Genomic DNA, 17462 nt, shown 5'->3' on the forward strand with positions numbered 1-17462 from the left:
TGTGGTGTCATATTGGCTCATTTCTTCAGGCACGTTGCATTTCCCAGTAAAAAGTCCTGTCCCTTTCTACTGAACATCAAGAACTGGGCACTGGAAACTTGCCTGTTACTCCTGGAGACTCTGCTCAGTGAGTATCTAAATATTTGTGTGTGCACATCACCCCTTTGCTCATTCAGTCACGTTAACTGTTTGTGGAGCTTGGGCTTCCTGTAACTGTGGAAATCACCCCCTGAACTTTTCACCATGTCCCAGTATAGAAGTTCTACAATCCTGTTAGGGACAATGTGAGATATGAGAAAAGCAGGTCAGGTCTTCCTTCCTTGATAAACTGGTTGGGTGTGAATGCTACCAGAGAACAGTCTGACATTGACGGGGTGACATTATGAGATCTCCCCAAGAACCTTGAAATGATGGAAACAGGAACTTTTTTTTTAAATAGAAATGTCAGTGTACTGCCATCTTACTGCCCCAAGAAACACTGAATTTTTCTTCTTTTATCTGGGCTCTGACAAAATCAAGTCTCTGTATACTTATAGACTGAATGGGATCCTATGATAATAGTTTTATCCCAGTAAAGATCAATTCAAAGAAAAAGACCTCACACATAAAAGCCTTTTCTGAGTGCTAGTTAGCACATCCATTATAAATAGAATCTGTTTATTATTTCCTCAGAGTTGTCTTATCAAATCCTCATAGAAATAAGATCTATCTAAAAGTGTCTTTAGAAATGGCAAACAGATACACAAATTGAAGCAAAGCGTTGCTATTCATGAAAATAATCTTTTTACGGGATATTTTCGTACAAAGAGAAATATTATATTTGGTAATTTCTTTTCAAAGAGACACTTTAGGCTTCTGTAATAAATAGTACTGTTATCAACACACACAAAAGTCAAGTGACTACAAATGCTTATAGAAGTGTCATGTACTTCAGTAACAAATATTCCTTGCAGTCACAGAGTTGCGTGGTCCTGAATAGAATGGAAGTACTCAGAAAATAAAACAAAATCCTTCCAAGCTTTAAGCCTTTTTTGTGCCAGCTACTCCAGCTGGTGAAAAAGTGATGTATAAGTGTTGCATATGTTTCCAAAGCTGATGACCTAAATTTTCAGAGCACTTTTCTTTCCCTCTCTGTTTAATGGGTGTGTGGGTGCCAAGTGCTTGGAGCAGTCAAGCCCCCAGCTCAGGTGAGAGCATTGCAGCCCAGGCAGCCTCACAAAAAGTGCCACTCCCAAAGGAAATGTGAAAGGATCATTACACTGATGCATTTCTGAAACACTGAGCTGCTGGAAGCCCTCCAGGTGCCTGCTCCTGGCATCTGTGGCCCCCAGCTTCAGGATCATGGATCCACAGAGTGGAGACTGCCAAGGCACAGTATTTCACAGCTGAAAGAAGCATAATTCTCCCTCTGAAGTTCTGGTACTAAGTGTAAATCTTAAAAAAAAAAAAAAAAGGAAAAAGAAAAAAGTCTTGGCTTAGCAGCTCCTTTCAATCTCATAGCAGATGAGATATTGCTCATAAAAATCATCACTGACTTCTGGTATGGAAATCCTGGTGTACACAGTCATTGAGTAAGGAATCTGGCATACACAGGATACATCAAGTAATTGGTTTTAGAAATTAGTAGTGAAATTAATATGCATCAACCAGTGGTAATTTAGTCCCCATTTAACCACAGTATCATCTCTGGGTATTTTTATTCTTCTGTTCTTTTGTTAGAATGTCTGTTTGGACAGTGTAGTTGTTACAGATTTCTCTGTAAAGGTCACTCAGTTGTTCTCACTTTTGGTCAGATAGTTCTTTGTACTATCTGTAAAACCAGGCAGCTGTGAAAGAATTTTGGGAAACAGTTAAGCGAGATCTATTAAGTCTGGCTCAGCCAAGCTTTTTTCACAGTGAAGAATAAGCTTGTTCTTCAAGTCCAGTTCAGGAGCACTGTAATTTCATGATGATTTCTGTAACTGAAGTCAAAACAGCTGTTGCAGGTGGGTCTCATCCCCCCAGCCCACACTGATTTAGACCCTTAGTGCTGCTCTGCAGGATTCCAGGGAGAGGGTTGTCCAAAGAAACCCTGTAGGCTGGATGGGATCACAAGTTTATCAGTCAAATGAACTGCAGTGCTCTTTAGGAAGATTCCCTTTGTGGAAGAAGGAAGGAAAGAGAAGAAGACAAGCCAGGCTTGCAGAGGGTTATCCCTGGAATCACAGTCAGGAGCAGGGCAGGGCAGAGCAGTCCCATTGCTCTCACTTGCAGGTGTTCCATGGAACTTGGAGCAGCCTGGAATGTGCTGTGAAATTCCTGCAGGTCTCTCAAATATCTCCTGCCATGGGCCATGCACAATCAGGGCCTCATTCAAGACTAAAGACATTTTTCTTCTACTTTGTGTGCCTTTATGATTCATCTGAGTTTATTTCTTTGCTCTGAAATTTATTAAAAGAAAAAGTGCATATCAAAAGGGAAACAGGTTTCACAATGTTGCCTTTGAAGCTTGGAATCTCCCACAGAAACCTGACTGGAACTTCCAGTGTGGTTTGCCCCATGGAGAGTGGGTGAAAACATGATTTGGAGCAGCGTGACAATGGCTGTCATCTCCAAATTCATCAATTAACAAGAAAATCCTTCTGCCCACAACTTCTGCCTGCATTCAATTAGAATAAAGCTGTAACAGAAAACTGGATGGATTAAAGAGCATTTGGTTTTCTTCCTCTCCAGTAGCCGAAATTCAATATAATGCAGCTTTGTTGTTTTGCTTGTGTAGATCTGGTTCCTTGCTTGGTCAGGCATTCTGTCCCAGCCACCTTCAGCTCCCAGAGTTGCTAGAGCTGCTTGAATTCTGTTCATATTGTGTATACAATGCATTTGTATTATCTATTGTTTATTCTAAACTTCTGACTTTATTTTGCCAAGGCTATTTGTTTTTAAATTAGTAATTTTCACTCCCTCATGCAATTCTTCTAAATTACTTTTTGGAGTACTGACTATTAATATTTTAGGTATCTTTGATGTTTTACTTTATAGTCTTCAATTTTATTTTACATTTCACAGGTTCCTAGTTGCAAATAATGCTACAGGCAATTTTCTCACATTGCAACTATTCCTTGAAAGGTATGCTAATGTAGCAAGGCACTTGCAATACTGGGGGTTAAGTTAATCACCCAAAATGAGCCGTATTACTGTCAGTGGTGTATAAAGACATCCCAGAGTGAATTACTAGGCAGACTAGCATTAAAGCTCCTTTATGAAATAACAGAACCTGAAGCTGTGCAGAAGTAAGTATTCCTTTCAGAATCTCTTGAGCTAAGGAATCTGGGATTTGTTGTTTCTGGACTTGAAGGTGCCAAAAAAATACAGTGTTTGTGTTTTCATTAAAAAAAAAAGAAATCTGCAATATTGTTTGAAAAGCCTTTGTGAATTAAAAAAAACCAAAGTAGTAATTATTGTCTTTATGTTCGTATATTTGCACAGAAAAAGGACTTGCCTGCTCTGCGTTCAAGCCAAGCAGAGCACCCAAATAAGAAACTGATAGATCAAATCACATAATTTAAAATGAAAATTGCAACGATTCTCTTATCCTTAGACTTATTTGCAAGTCTCCAGAAGACATGTGCAATAGACATATATGTTAATTTATTCATGACATAGTATAATTCCCAATATCTGTTTAAATGGACCAACTGAACACTGTGTTGGAAATGTCCCCTCCCTCCATATCTGGAACTAAGCAATGCTAGCAGAGGAGGTGTCTGGAAAAAAGATGAAATAAGATTTAGTTACATTGCAGGGACACGTGTTTTTATTACAACAAATACACTACAAAGCAGAAAAGATAGGGAATACACAGGAAAGGTTTATGTGGAACACAGTATTTATTTGCCATGCATATTTGATAGGCCTTCATTAAATACGCAATAGAAATGTCAACATAAAGTGCTGTTTAGATGGTCCTATAAAAACAAACTGCACTGGTATTAGAATTGGAATGCACTAATCTTTGGTTAAATACAAGTCTTATTTGCTATCCAGCAAACAAATGTTTGGTTGAGTGTTGTTAAATAACCATACTTAATTTAATTTGCCCTTCATTTATGAAGTCTGATGGAGTGATACTGTGTCAGTGTAACCAACACTTTCCCCTGTCAACTGGCTTTATATGGGGTTTTTTCCTTCCTCTCACTCATTGACATTCAATCACTAACAATTATCACCAGCCCACACCTAACTCAAAATTATTTTTTCAGTCTTGCTGAATCACAACCAATCCTTCTTGCAAAGAGGAAATAGCATCCCTGTCTGCAAGGAATGTTTTTGTATCCATACAGCCACCTGACATAACCATAACAGATAAATCTATTCACTAGTGAAGTAACATTTGAGTTAGGTGCCCACCTTTCTGAGTTGGAATTTGAAATTAAATGTTAAACATTCCTGAGTTTGGGCATTTAGGTTTGCATTGTTTGTTTGGGTTTTTTTTGTTTTACTGGTATATACATGCTGACTTAGGAAGTTATTCCTTTCACCAGATTGGACTCAGGCTTTTAAGCACTGTTTATAATGATGGCTTCTATATACTGAAAATATTCTTCTACAACAAGAACAGGAAAGGTACCTTTAATCAGGATATCCTGTTAGGAATATAAAATATACCATACAGGATTGTCATGCAAATCTTACCTGGACCAGCAGTTTATAGGGAGCTTTAAATTGAGGTTTGTGCCCTGAAGCATAATAATAACTCTTCCTTACAGCCTTTGCAATTATTTCATTCTCTGTAATGTAATCACGGGTGTTCCTACTGCCTATGAGTCTGGTATTTTGGGAGGAGCATTACTGCACTGTGTTATTAATGTAATAATATTTTCAGAGGTTCCACGGGTGTACAATTTACGTAAAAGCTGCCTGTCTGCACTGTCTGGGTGGGTTTGCCCAGCAGTCACTCAGGTGCCTGCAGTGTGGTGCAGAGGGAGCCAGCTGTGAGTTCACACACAACGTGAGCGAGGCAGCCCCGAGCTGAGCACGGCCAGTCTGCTCTGCCCAGAGCTGAGGAAATCAGGTCCTGCTGGCCTCTGTGCCGTGGCTGGGGCTGGCAGTGCCCGGGCACAGGAGTTGAAGCCAGTGTGGGTATTCCTGGGCAGTGCAGCAGTTCCTGTGGACAGGGCAGAGCAGTGCACACACCCCTGAATCAGTGGTTCCTGCTTCAGTGGGTGGCTTTTTGTTGGGAACATTCCACCTGAACATTTCCTACTTTGCTTGCTCTGACGTTATTGCTATAATTTTTATCATGTCCTCTTTTCTGTCTTGTTTTTTCAAAAACAGCAGCAGATCCATCTTTCCTTGCTTTTGCCTTTAGCCCCTGTCCAGTTCTGCCACGTGTTTCAAGTTGGAGTGACCAGAGCATGTGTGTTATCTCCTTCTCCATGCTTCACAATGCCCTCTGTATCCGCCACATCTGGAGGTCTCCTGCCTAAAATAAACATCAGTGTGGTGCTCCACAGACTCTGGGGAGATAATGCCACGTGTCTGTGCCCAGGGGTGTTCACAGCAGGTTTCCTGCAGCCCAGTGCCCTCCAGGATGTACATCCCACACACGTTCAGAGCTACGAGGGAGTTGTGGTGTGCTCAAGGTATGCTGGCAAAAATTTCAATTGACAAAGGGCAATTAGAAAAAAAATTTGAAAAATATCAAGAATAACTCATGTCCAGTCATTTTTACATTCCCCCTCCAAATGTCAGTATGCCTTTTTTTTTTCCTCTCTCCCTCTCATTCCCGTTTCTTCGTCCTTATGTCCTCTGCCCACTGTGAATCTGACTCTTTAAAAATATGCTTGGATAGATAAAGCATCCTCTCCACTCATTAAAAGCACAGAAGGGTTGTGCATCGCTTGTGGTAGAATAATTCAGGGCATATCTTGATACATGAGAAATACAAAGGAAAAATAACACAAAATTTATCTCATTCAACAAGTTTATTACAGTAATTTATTGCTTTAAATAGCTGGTGAAACAGATACTATGAACAGAGCCAGGCAGATAGAGAGACATGCAAACAGGTCTCTGTACTTTATTGTTTTAGAGAATTGATGAAAAATTATAATCTTTGATGAAAATTCTAATCTTTGACAAAAATTCTAAACTTTGAGTGGAAAAGACCACAGGGAAGAAAAAAAATAAAAGACAAAACAGTACTGTATTTTGGGCTTTCATTACATCCTTCATTAAAGATCAGAATGAAAATGCAGGATTTTAATAATGAGATATAATTCAAAATAAATTAGACAATTAGAATAAACGCCTCATTAAAATATTGAGATTTGTGTGCTATGCAATGACCTTTTTTTTCCCCTCTTTCCAAAATATGGAAGTTTTGGTCGATGTGTTGAAGTTCCACAAAAGCTGTTTTGCCAAGGGAAGTTTTCTCCCAGCCAAGACTGGCCTGGGCTGCCTGGCACTGGTGAGCACTGGCAGGGACACAGCACGTCCCTCAGGGCAGACTGGCAGGAACATACCCCTGAGCTGTCCTGGGTGCTTTGGGGAAAAAATGATGTACATTTTGTCACTTTAGAAATTATCTTTGGGGGGAAATAAGGGACAGTAAAACAAGTGTTAGCACGACAGGAACATCCTGTCCAGCAGGCTTTTCATGGAAGAAATGCATTTCATTGCCTTTTGAAACGACCAGAGACACGGATTTGTTTGCTGTCTCGTACCACAAACACCTCATCAAAATGGTTTGAAGAGACAGGGAAAACCATTACCACGCTGAGCCCAAATATGCCCAGTTTCAGCCTGAGAGAAATTTGTAGCCTGAAGTCATAAGCCACTGCAAATAGGTGTTTATAATGGAAGTGCCATCTTAACCTTATCTGGAGTGGCACCCCTGCTTTGCTGTAATATCTCCTCTCCTCACATCTGTGAAATTGTAATCTGTCCTATGGCTGGGAACTGAGGAGATGATGAAACCCAGGGATACACTCTGAAATACCTTAATTTATCTGTACCAGGTTTTTACTGACATATAGAAAGGGAAGGTGAGCAGGGGGCGAGGGGCTCATGTCAGACAGATGAGTGCCTCAGACAGGAGGGGGAGAAAGGGAAACAGGGTGCCAGGTGACTGTCTGCATCATCACCACATTATTTTATAATACCTCAATATTTTTTCCTTCTCTTGAGCAAACATGCAAAAAAAATTGTTTGTGATGTTTGAAGGTTTAATCTGTAATATTTGGGTTTCAGCCTAGTGGACCTACAAGCAAGTCAGTGTAGGACATCCTAGTCCTGCTAATGAAGATGTTATCTCTGGAAACTTTCTGCATTGCTCAGCACTGGTGCCATCCAACTGCCAAATAGTGGTATGTGCTACACTGATTCCTTGTAATTAAAATAGCTGTTCCGTTTCTGCTTCTATCAAGTAGGCAGGAGGAGAGAGGCCTGGAATGCTATCTCTGAAAACAGGCATCCTAAATATTTTTGTTGTGTGACCACCTAGTTATTTTTCTCTTCTAAATCATTTGTTGCCTTACCTGACCTTTTTATAAATTGGCCATTTGTATCTTTTCTCATATAAATTATCTTTAATGGTCCAACAAATTAACTTGTTTTTCAGACTGTTTTTATGTTTCTACCCATTAGCTCACTGTAATGTTCAAGGAGATGGGATTTGACTCCTTAGATGTTTTCTTTCAAAATTATGGGGTTTTTCCCATTTGAACAAGAACACTTAAATATAGTGGAGGTACAAGTGATGTGAGCCTTGAAAGAAGTCAGGGTTTTAACTTTGGCAGAGAAAACTTTGACTGAAATAGTATCTCGTGTTTTTACCTGGGTGAGAACAAAACAAGGTAGAACTTCAGTCCTGCTGTCAGTCTGCAGGACTGTTCAGACTAACCTGGTGAAACACTGGGGTTTTTAATCTGCAGAGGAAAGGAATTGACATAAATTTCTGCCATCCAAAATCGCTAAGTTTGAACTTCTCCACTTGCCATATCTTTCTGTAGGCAGTTTTCATTTATTTCATATGTATAACAGATCTGTACAATGAAGGGCTCTCTTTTGGACAGAAAGCAGTGCAGCCCCTGCCCAGCCCTCTGGCCTCATTTTCTCAAAAATCACCCTCGTTAATACTCTGCTTTCTCCTTGTGACTCCTTCTGATTCTCCCACAGCTCTGAGTGCTCTTATTCTGGCTCAGGCAGATACACAACAGCCATCAGTGATTTCTCAGCACCTCACATTATTCACACTTCTGCTAATTCTGGCAGCTGGGTGACTGTAAGGGCCTGGATTTGCCTGTGGGTGTGGAGTTCCTCAGTGGCTGCAGCCAGGCAGCGTGGGCAGAGGGGCAGAGGCAGTTCCTGGGGGGGTGTGCCCATGTGGTCAGGGCTGGAAACGTGGAACTCACAGCCTAGGTAAAGAGAACAGTTGTATTTCCCACACATAGATGACAGTTGTACAAATAATGTGTAATTGCAAATGCACTATCCTCATGTATATTTTTCTGCCATGTGAAATAGTAGATATTTTGGAAAACAGGGGAAGTCCTAAAACAGAGAGCGAGAGACAGAGAGAGAGATTGAGACATAGATATAAAATGCTTTCACCTTTCAGCCAAATCTAATTGTCTGGAACATTCAGCACCAAAGTTGCAATTCATTATTTTCACAAGGATCTGTACAGACTCTTTCCCATATTGTATCTTGTAGCAGTGTTTGCCTAATTATCACAAGACTGTTTCACACTGTTTTGATTTTCTTCTTGGTAGTGAATTTTTTATTTTTTAAATTGGCATTACAGTTTCAGTTCTCTTCCTGCAAAAATATGTGATTGCCCTGTAAATAATGTTTAGATAAGCTGGTTGCTTATCTGAAATGACAGTTTTTCTAATACTTGTTAGGACACTTTAGAGTAACTCCAGCACAGAATTGCCATAAATATTTCCCATCCTATTTTCTACATGTCCTGACACTCTTGTGCTGCATATTATCCAGATGTCCTTCACTACCAAGATAATTCTCTGAACAGCTCCAGCAGTGCTGGAAATGCCACCTGAAATTGGATGACAAGAGATAATTTTTTATTTTCCTGGTTAACAATAAGCTGGACCCTCTTTGGCAGAGAAACAAATGAAGTCAGAGACTTTTCTCAGCTGCTTGTCTGGCCCGTGTTTGTGTAGCCCTAAATACCTTTGCTGTTTGCTCTCCCAGCCCTTGGCACAGACTGCAGCAACATCCAGGAGCACTGGGTGAGCCTGCCAGTTGTAGCCACCCTCTCCCTTCCATGTCTGAGTGTCTCTGCAGAAATCTTTGTTTGAAGGAACCCAGTTGGCTGGTTCCTGTCTGTCTGTCTCATGTTTCATAGTCTCAAGTTATTAGCTAAGAAGATGCCAGACCTAGAGGGGTCCTCTGCAGCAAAAATGTAATCAAATTCACCTTGGTTGATTTCCCTCTGAACCAAAGAAATAAACACACCAGAGATCCAGGAAAGAGAATCCTAAGAGCCTTCAAAATACTTTTATAGTTCAAAGTACACAAACCTTTTGCTCTGTCTGGATAGACACAAAAATCTGAGATACTGAGTCTTGATTTCTGATTAAATTTTTATTTGGTAAGTAAATCTTTAAAGTTACAATATATATGTATATTAAATATATGTAAATCAGACTATTTTGCCTTAGTGAAGCTAGGGTAAAAACATTCTTTAGAAGCATAAACCATAGGAACAGAAACTGAAATGGAAGCATTCATTGAAATTCATGCCTCTGGAATTTATACATTTATATAACGAGTTTGTTGTGGTCTTTTGTATTAGTGAGCTAAACTCTCAAGTGTGCACAGATGACACGCCGCCCCCTCCCCACTCCCCCCACCCCTCCTTACAACCAGTAATTTTAAGTAAAAAAACATCTGCTTCTCTCTAATGGTTACTTTTTAACTACCTTGTGTGCTCTAATTCTTTTGTTAAGAAAGTTTGAGGTTTCCAAGACCAGTTGTAAACTGGAAAATCTGTTTGTGAGCTAGAACTGAAGTCAGAGCTCAGGTACTGATCTCAGAAAAAAAATCTACTGAGGGTTGTGGGGATTTTGCTCTTTCAAGAAAATGACTTTTAAGACCTCCAAAGATGCAAAATTATTTCAGAGACGTGCATTAGTGGTAATCAGTGTGTGCTGCTGTGGACCGAACTTCACAAAACTCTTTCAGCCTTTCCTCTCTAACTGTGTAAATGTGAAGTAACAATAAATCTTGCTGACAATTGCTGCCAGTCTGTTGGCAGTCAGTGAGCTGCAGTGGGAACAGCCTCGTGCACAATCTGTGCAGCACAGCCAACACCCAGTAACTATCTCCCTAGTTTCTCCTGTGACTTAGAGAACATGTCATTTTTCCCCAGTGAGCAGCCTTTTCGAATGCTGAATTAGTAATATTAGCTCCAAACACTACTAATTTGTCAGCCAGGCTGTGTTTTTCCCAAGTGTTCACAATGGGGTCTGATAACTGCTTTGGAGTGCAGCAGAGCAAAGATGAAAATTCCAAAACTTCTGGAAATCATTTGTATAAGGCATAAAGAAGTGGTGTGAAATTCTTTTTTGTTTTTAACATTAAAATAGGAAGAAAGTGTCTTAAAAAAATTGAAAGTAGTAGATTTTCAACCCTATCCAGTAACAAACTTGAATGCACGCTGATATGGAAGCATATACATAAGTGCTGTGAAGAAACAGAGCTGGAAACATGTTTAACAATATGAAATAGTTCTTCAAAAAAGTGTATTGTCAGGTTCTCTATGTTTTTGGATTTTAATGGCTATCTTGAATAACATTTATCCAAAAGAGAGGAAACCTCTCTACTAAAAGTCACAAATTTCTATTTTATATCATGGAATAATTGCTTGCATACAGTTTTCATTGACATCAGGACAAAATAGTCCTGTACCATATGAACCTGAAAAGCACAAATGGATCAGGGTTGAGAGTTTCATTTTTCTAATCAGCTTTCCTATGCAATTCTTACAGGCAAATGCACACACCCCCCTGTATGTGAAGCCATACACATATAGATAGATAGACTTGTATCTAATTTTCATAAATACATAGCATCTACCTTAAGTAAAAACATGACATTCAACAGACAACAGAGATTTGCTGTGGACTTCAGAAAATTTAATTCAGCTCCTTCCCTTTCATGAATTTCTTTATTTTCAATTCAGGCTCAGTCAAATGCAGCATATGGGTGATATATAAGTAGGGGTTGTTACAGCTAAAACTCTCTGTTGTTTTCCACATTGCAGGGTTCACATCAGGTCAGTATTGAGCTGATTGATTTGGCACAGGGAGGGAAAGGGAACCACTTTGGTGGCTGGGAAAAAGGTGTAGGAAGTGCTTGCCAGGATTGTTTAAAAGCTGGAAGGAAGCTTGTGAGTCATTTGTGGTTATCCAAGGAGTTTTGTCCACATCTGTACAGCACTGCTTTGCAAGGAGAGAAACTGTCATTTAACTGAGGAGTGGATGGCATGGTAGGAACACTGACTGCAGGGAGAGCAGATGTTCCTGAGGAGCTTTGTTATCTTTGTTATCTGCACTCCCTGGAAGGTTCCTCATTCCAGGACTCGTTTCCAGCTGCCACACTGGGGAAGGGCCACGGCACAGGAGCCTGAATTCTGTCTGCTGTGACTGCCACTCATTGCTCAACTGGGCTAATGGACCTGTTCCAGTCCTAAAGCAGCCAGAGAAGTCTGGTCTCTCTCCTGTCTGCAACTTGAATGTCCTTCCTGGTTTTTCAGCTGAATCATTTGTGGATTTTCATACAATTTTAGGAACAGTTTCCATGTTGCCTTTCTGTGCTCTGAAAGATGTGTTATAGGGAAACTTGTAATGTAGGAAAACCTTTACTGTTTCCCTGGTGTATGAGTGTTAAATGAAAAAGAATACACTGGGAGTGAGGACTGCGGGGTAGGTTCTGTTCTGTGAGTTATCACTGATTTTCTTGCCTCTAGGCCTGTCACACAAATAGTTTCAGTGCTGTATAAGCTGAACATCTAAATCTGTGGACTAACATCCACAGATCTCACAAAACAGTGACTCAGGCAGGTCCCTAAAGATCTGATAATCCATGGGGAGGAACATTGCCCGGGGATTGTGGAAATAAAATAAATTTCATTGCTCTTTGAAATTTGTTCTGGGGTGCTCAACATGAGTTCCCAGTTTTGTCATTACCCTTCCTGCACCCACTGTGCATGTCTCAGAACTAACACAGTTTGGACTTACAGTTTTTTTGCACAGTTAGCCAATATTTTTTAAAACACTATAAGATCCTTCCGTGAAGAATTCTGCATAAAGAAATGTACTACCCCTTGCAGAATATATTAGATACTGTGTTTCTTTTATTTTACCTGAATTTTGAGAAAGAATTAATGGAATTATTCAGCACTAGCTGAGCTGAAGCAATGATATTGGTGGTAAAAACTGCCCCTGTGCAAGAATGTTATGTTTTTATTGAAGTGAGTCTTCTGTTTTATGCTAAGCAGTTGCCCTGTGTTTTAATTCCCTCATAAAGATCACAAAATAAAAAAAGGAGGAAAAAAAGGAAAACAGAAGAGTATATGCCATAAATGTTATGTTCACATATTTTTTCCCTACAAAGAAAAGGAAATTGCTGGAAATGTTGATTTGTTTTAAACCTTTCAACAATTGGAGATTATTGAAATACTAAATTACTGGCACACAAGAGAACTAGATGATTGTTGTTCTACATTTACAACACAAACCAAATGATGTCTCAGAAAAAAACAACTGCAGCAAATATTTTGAGTCTTAATTATCAGGCTGAAAAGGCTGATGAACAAAAGAGGGAAGGGGGGATGTGTGGAATTGTGAACAGAAGGACAAACACGTTAAAAAAATTTTTTTAAAGCCTTTGTCAGGCTCAAAAAGAGAAACAGACTTAATTATTATTTTCTCTTCATTCCATTTTGGGAGCTTTATCTGAAACTATAACTTACAAAGAGCAATTATAAGCAAATGGCACCCAGCATGAATACTTCTCTGTGATTTGATTGTCTCATCCTTGGCTCTTACATCAGCACAGTGATGTGATGCCCATTGGAAACCAGCATGACTGGAAGTGTGGAAGGGAAGCCATGCAGTGATTTAAACCTATAGCTTCATTTATCTGCTCCATATGGAATTGCAGCCTGGACAATAGTACCAGTCCATTAAAATGAAGGGCTTATTCCAGTGGAACTTGGCTAGATTAGTTAAAGTATTCTGCAGTTCATGGAGAACAGCAGAGAATATGGAAATAATTTCCTAGAATAATCCAGAGAATTGCTTTATGTTTCTTGTAGAGATCGCTGGGGAAATAATTTAAAAGCATTTTTAAATATCTTCCATTTTCTATTACGAGCCTTTGGATTTCCACAGATTGAGAGAAGTGAGGCATTGTGGCTTAAAAAACTAATTGCAAAACATAAAAATGCTCAAGACTAATGGAACAAATCAGACAGAAAAAAAGATTTCCGTGCAGAAAGATCAATGTTGGAATGGAAGCTACAGATTTTACGTGTCTTCCTCTCAACATCTTCGTTATACATTCTCTTTGTTCCTGTTAGCTTACTAATTAGCTGTGATTTTTTTTAATGCCCCTTACACTGGGTTAATTTTGTCTTACTCAACAGCAGGGGTTTGTGTAATAATAATTCACATAGCAATGTCAATGATTAAAATCCTTTCATTAACATGGTACCTTAAAGATAATGAATGTGAAGCTTTTAGCTAACCCAATCTCTAGGCTCAGAAAGGCAGTTTCTGCAGAAAATAATATTAAAAAAAAAAATTCTTGTACAGATTAGCTTTTGCCAGCAGAACAAATGAGATCTTTGTTTGGGTCTATTACAAACACAAAGTCATACAAATCAAAGAGCATTTATTATGAATACAGTGATGCAGGATGCTTCTCTTGACAAAAGAATTCTAATAATGTACTTGAAGAATGCAGAGCAGGCATTCAGAAGTGCTAATTTTCTGGCATTTTTTGTAGACAGCATTGTCAAGGCACAGATAATCAGCTGGGGGGTCAGAGTGCCTCGAGCTGAACGTTGGCAGAGATGTGGCAGAAGGTGCTGTGGGTTGGCTACGTCACTTCTCTGCAGCCCCTTCGAGAATTTTAAACAGGTTTATCTGTCAGGATACCAGAAGTGAGGCTCAGTAATTAGGGACACGAGATAAATTACCATTTTGAAAAGTTTTAATAAGTGCTAGAACAACTGTTCTACTGAATTTGCTGTCTTTTCAGAAAAATACCCTTTCACCCATGTTCTAATGATTCTTACATTTCATTTTTGCTAAGTGCAGAAGATGTTTACTGAATGAATTCATGCACATACAAATACTATAACTGATAAAGAAAGGTGCCTTAGCAGCAGCAGCAGCAGGATAACACCATTGATAAGATCAGGAGCTCTCATTCAAATCAGTCACAGCATTGTCCCCTGTGCTTTCACTTCTGTAAGTCGTCATTTTGAAAACTAATATATAGTGTATCTGTATTTTTTACCATCTCATTGTACTAGATACCTGGTTTTGTTTTAATGTCAAATAACATTTTTACAATAGTCAACTAATTTACTTTATTAAATTCTAGCTTTAACAGATTTATGTGAAAACTAGGAAAAAAAAAAAACCTGACCCTGACACCACCTTTTCCAGTTAAGAATGTAGAATTATTGTACATTTAAAACTATGTTCTCCCAGTGCAATGGACACTTCTAAATCTCAAGTTAAGGGATCATGCTGCAAAGACTCAAGGAAATCCATGTCTTAAGTACAGATACTGTTGTTGAATTCATGTGTGTGCTTGCTAAGCCTCTGCTGGGCTGAGGTTTTTAGCCATTGATCAATAGGAACAGAATTCCTCAACAAATGAGCTCAGCTCATTTTCAGTAGGTGATGGCCAAATGGCTCTTTGAGATTGTCTCTCTGCTGTGCCATTCACTCAAGTAAGTAATTCAAGAAGGAGGGCAGTGGATGGGTAGTTAGTGAGAACACTTTCTGCAGTTGTAGCTTCTCTGTGATTTTCCTGTGGATAATTTAATATATTTTTGTCTTTAGTGCATTGCTGTTCCCATTGCTCTCATAAGCACAAATAATTGCTTCCATTTTTTAAAGGAAAGAAAGCAGACGATAGCCCCCTAGAAAGCTGAGTCACTAAGCTGGCTACTTAAATTAATATAAATATGACTAAGTAAAAGTTTCATCTGATAAAGGCATTAACACGAAAGCTGAAATAAATGTTTTTGTGTGAGACTGTCAAGACAAAGCTTCGGGGTTCGATTTGCACAGCAAGATGCAGAAACTGTGAAAATCCTTAATCTCATCTCTGTAAACAAAAATGGACTGTATCTTGTTACTTTTTCTCGTATTTTGGCTTACAGGCTATAACAGCCTGATAAATTTGGTTCAGCTGGGCAGAGTTCCACACACTGTGGAACTTGCCTTAATAGCTCTGCTCTCAAAAAAACACCTGCACTGATCCAAGTAGGTTCTTATTTCCCAGAATGCCTCACAGCCTGCAAAAGTGAGAGGCAAACCTTGTTCTCCAGATAAAACCAGGCTGCAAAACAGGGAGCAGGCACAGCTTCCCCGAGCTGCCCAGGTGAGGGCTGGTGCTGCCTGGATGCTCTCAGCACTCTGCTGCTGCCTTGGACAAAACACATCTTGGGGCTGGCACTTGCACAGTGATGTGGCACCGTGTTGGGACCAGGGAAGAGTGTCAGAACGTACAGGAAAAATGTTCAGGCACGTGGGGACTGCAGAGGGAAAGCGTGCACAGAGCAGGCACAGAAAATGCTTCCTAGACTGTTAATAATGTCATTAAATAGCACAGAAGGAGTTCATTGTCCCTGATGGGTCAAATCGGTGTTTCTGTTTTGGCAGAGGCAATTAAAAGACTGAACCAAACCCTCGGATATTCTCCTGCAAGTCTACTTTTAAAATGCCAATTTGTATAGGTTTAGTATTTAAGTAATATTTTCTAGTTCAGTATTTTGAATGTGTTTGGTTTTACTTTTATTATTTGCTTTTATTAAGTACTTCTTCCAGGGATTTAATTTCAGCTCTGTATTTCACTGATTTCCTCTTCTTTTTTTCCATTCTGGTATGTAATACCCTTCCCTCACTCCCCTCACCCTTCCAAAAATAATGAACTTTTTCTCATCAATAAACCTTGTAAGAAAAGAATGGGCTCTAATGGATCAACATCCAGACCTCCATCTGTCCTGGATGAGCTGTGTTCAACTGAGACACAGTTACCTATCAGGAGATACCTGCTCCAATATCTCTTTTAAATCATGCTATGCCAATCATTTCTTATTGAATTGAAAAATGTGTGTCTTATAAAAGTTATCATTTTCTTTTCAGCCTTTAGATGTGAGAGTGTATCCTCTTCAGTAAAACCTCCTAATAAAAGAACCAGAGCTGTTTTTCCTATATATATATATATAGCCAGATTCTGATAGACATTTCAACTGTAATGGCAGGTGGAACAGCATACATGACAAAAGAGAGAGGAAATCAAGTGAGATTGAGTACACACAACTGCACAGTGGATTAAGGAGATATTCTTCCCCCAGGAAATATTTTTGAGTAGTTCATAGCTTTATGAATGGGGATCATTCTCCAGTTACCAGAACGACATTGGAACAACTTGATTTTTTTAATTTTGTTTTTTTTAATTGAGAAAAAGAAATAGTGAAGTAAGTAAATAAAAAATAGCTGCAGAAATTGAGATAATTGTTAGTTTTGGGGCTTTTTTTTCTGAAATGTCTGGTTGGAGTGTTAAGGGTTCTAAGTAGTCCTGATTTTGTCTGTGATAGAGTTAATTTTATTCGTAGTGCCTGGTGTGGTGCTGTGTTTTTAATTTAGTGTGAGAATAATGTTGATAGCACACTCATATTTTAGTTGTTGCTACGTCGTGTTTATTCTAAATGGAGGATTTTTCTGTTTCCCATGCTCTGCCAGTGACCAGGTCCAATGAGCCAGGGGGGCACAGCTGACCCAAACTGGCCCAAGGGATATCCCATACCATGGAATGCCATTTTCCATACCATGGAATGCCACGTTCCACAGGCTGGAAGGCACTGGCCAGGAGCCCCCACCTGGGAGAGGGGCTGCACATCGGTGGTGAGTGATTGTGCTGTGCTGCACTTGTTTCTCTTGGGTTTCATTCCCCTCTCTGTTATTATTAGTATTGTTGTTGTTGTTGAATTAAAGTCTGTTTTTGTTGACTCGATCTCCTCCCCACCCCAGCAGGGCAGGGCAGTGGAGCAGCCCCATGTCACTCAGTTGCCAGCTGTGGTTAAATCACAGCCTGAGTGTGCTGGGCTCTTGTGGCCCTGTCTCATGGTGGGGTTTACAGGAGGCTCTGGTGCAACCAGCACAGCACTGGCAGTCCCTATTGCCTGGGCTGGGGTTTCACTGGCAGTCCCT

The 17462-nt window shown here is 39.7% G+C and overlaps 1 long non-coding RNA gene across 1 annotated transcript in view; it reads left to right on the forward strand.

Annotated features, from left to right (window-relative positions):
* Positions 1–3068: 3068 nt before the first annotated feature.
* LOC113950007 overlaps positions 3069–17462 on the forward strand; it is a 21554-nt gene continuing 7160 nt past the window's right edge. The window contains exons 1-4 of the long non-coding RNA XR_003528634.1: positions 3069–3105; positions 5317–5621; positions 7231–7346; positions 9208–9406. This is a non-coding gene — a long non-coding RNA (uncharacterized LOC113950007). The remainder of the gene's footprint in view (positions 3106–5316; positions 5622–7230; positions 7347–9207; positions 9407–17462) is intronic.

The sequence above is a fragment of the Corapipo altera genome, unplaced genomic scaffold (genome assembly GCF_003945725.1).
Source record: "Corapipo altera isolate COAL_440 unplaced genomic scaffold, ASM394572v1 112, whole genome shotgun sequence".
NCBI lineage: Eukaryota > Metazoa > Chordata > Aves > Passeriformes > Pipridae > Corapipo > Corapipo altera.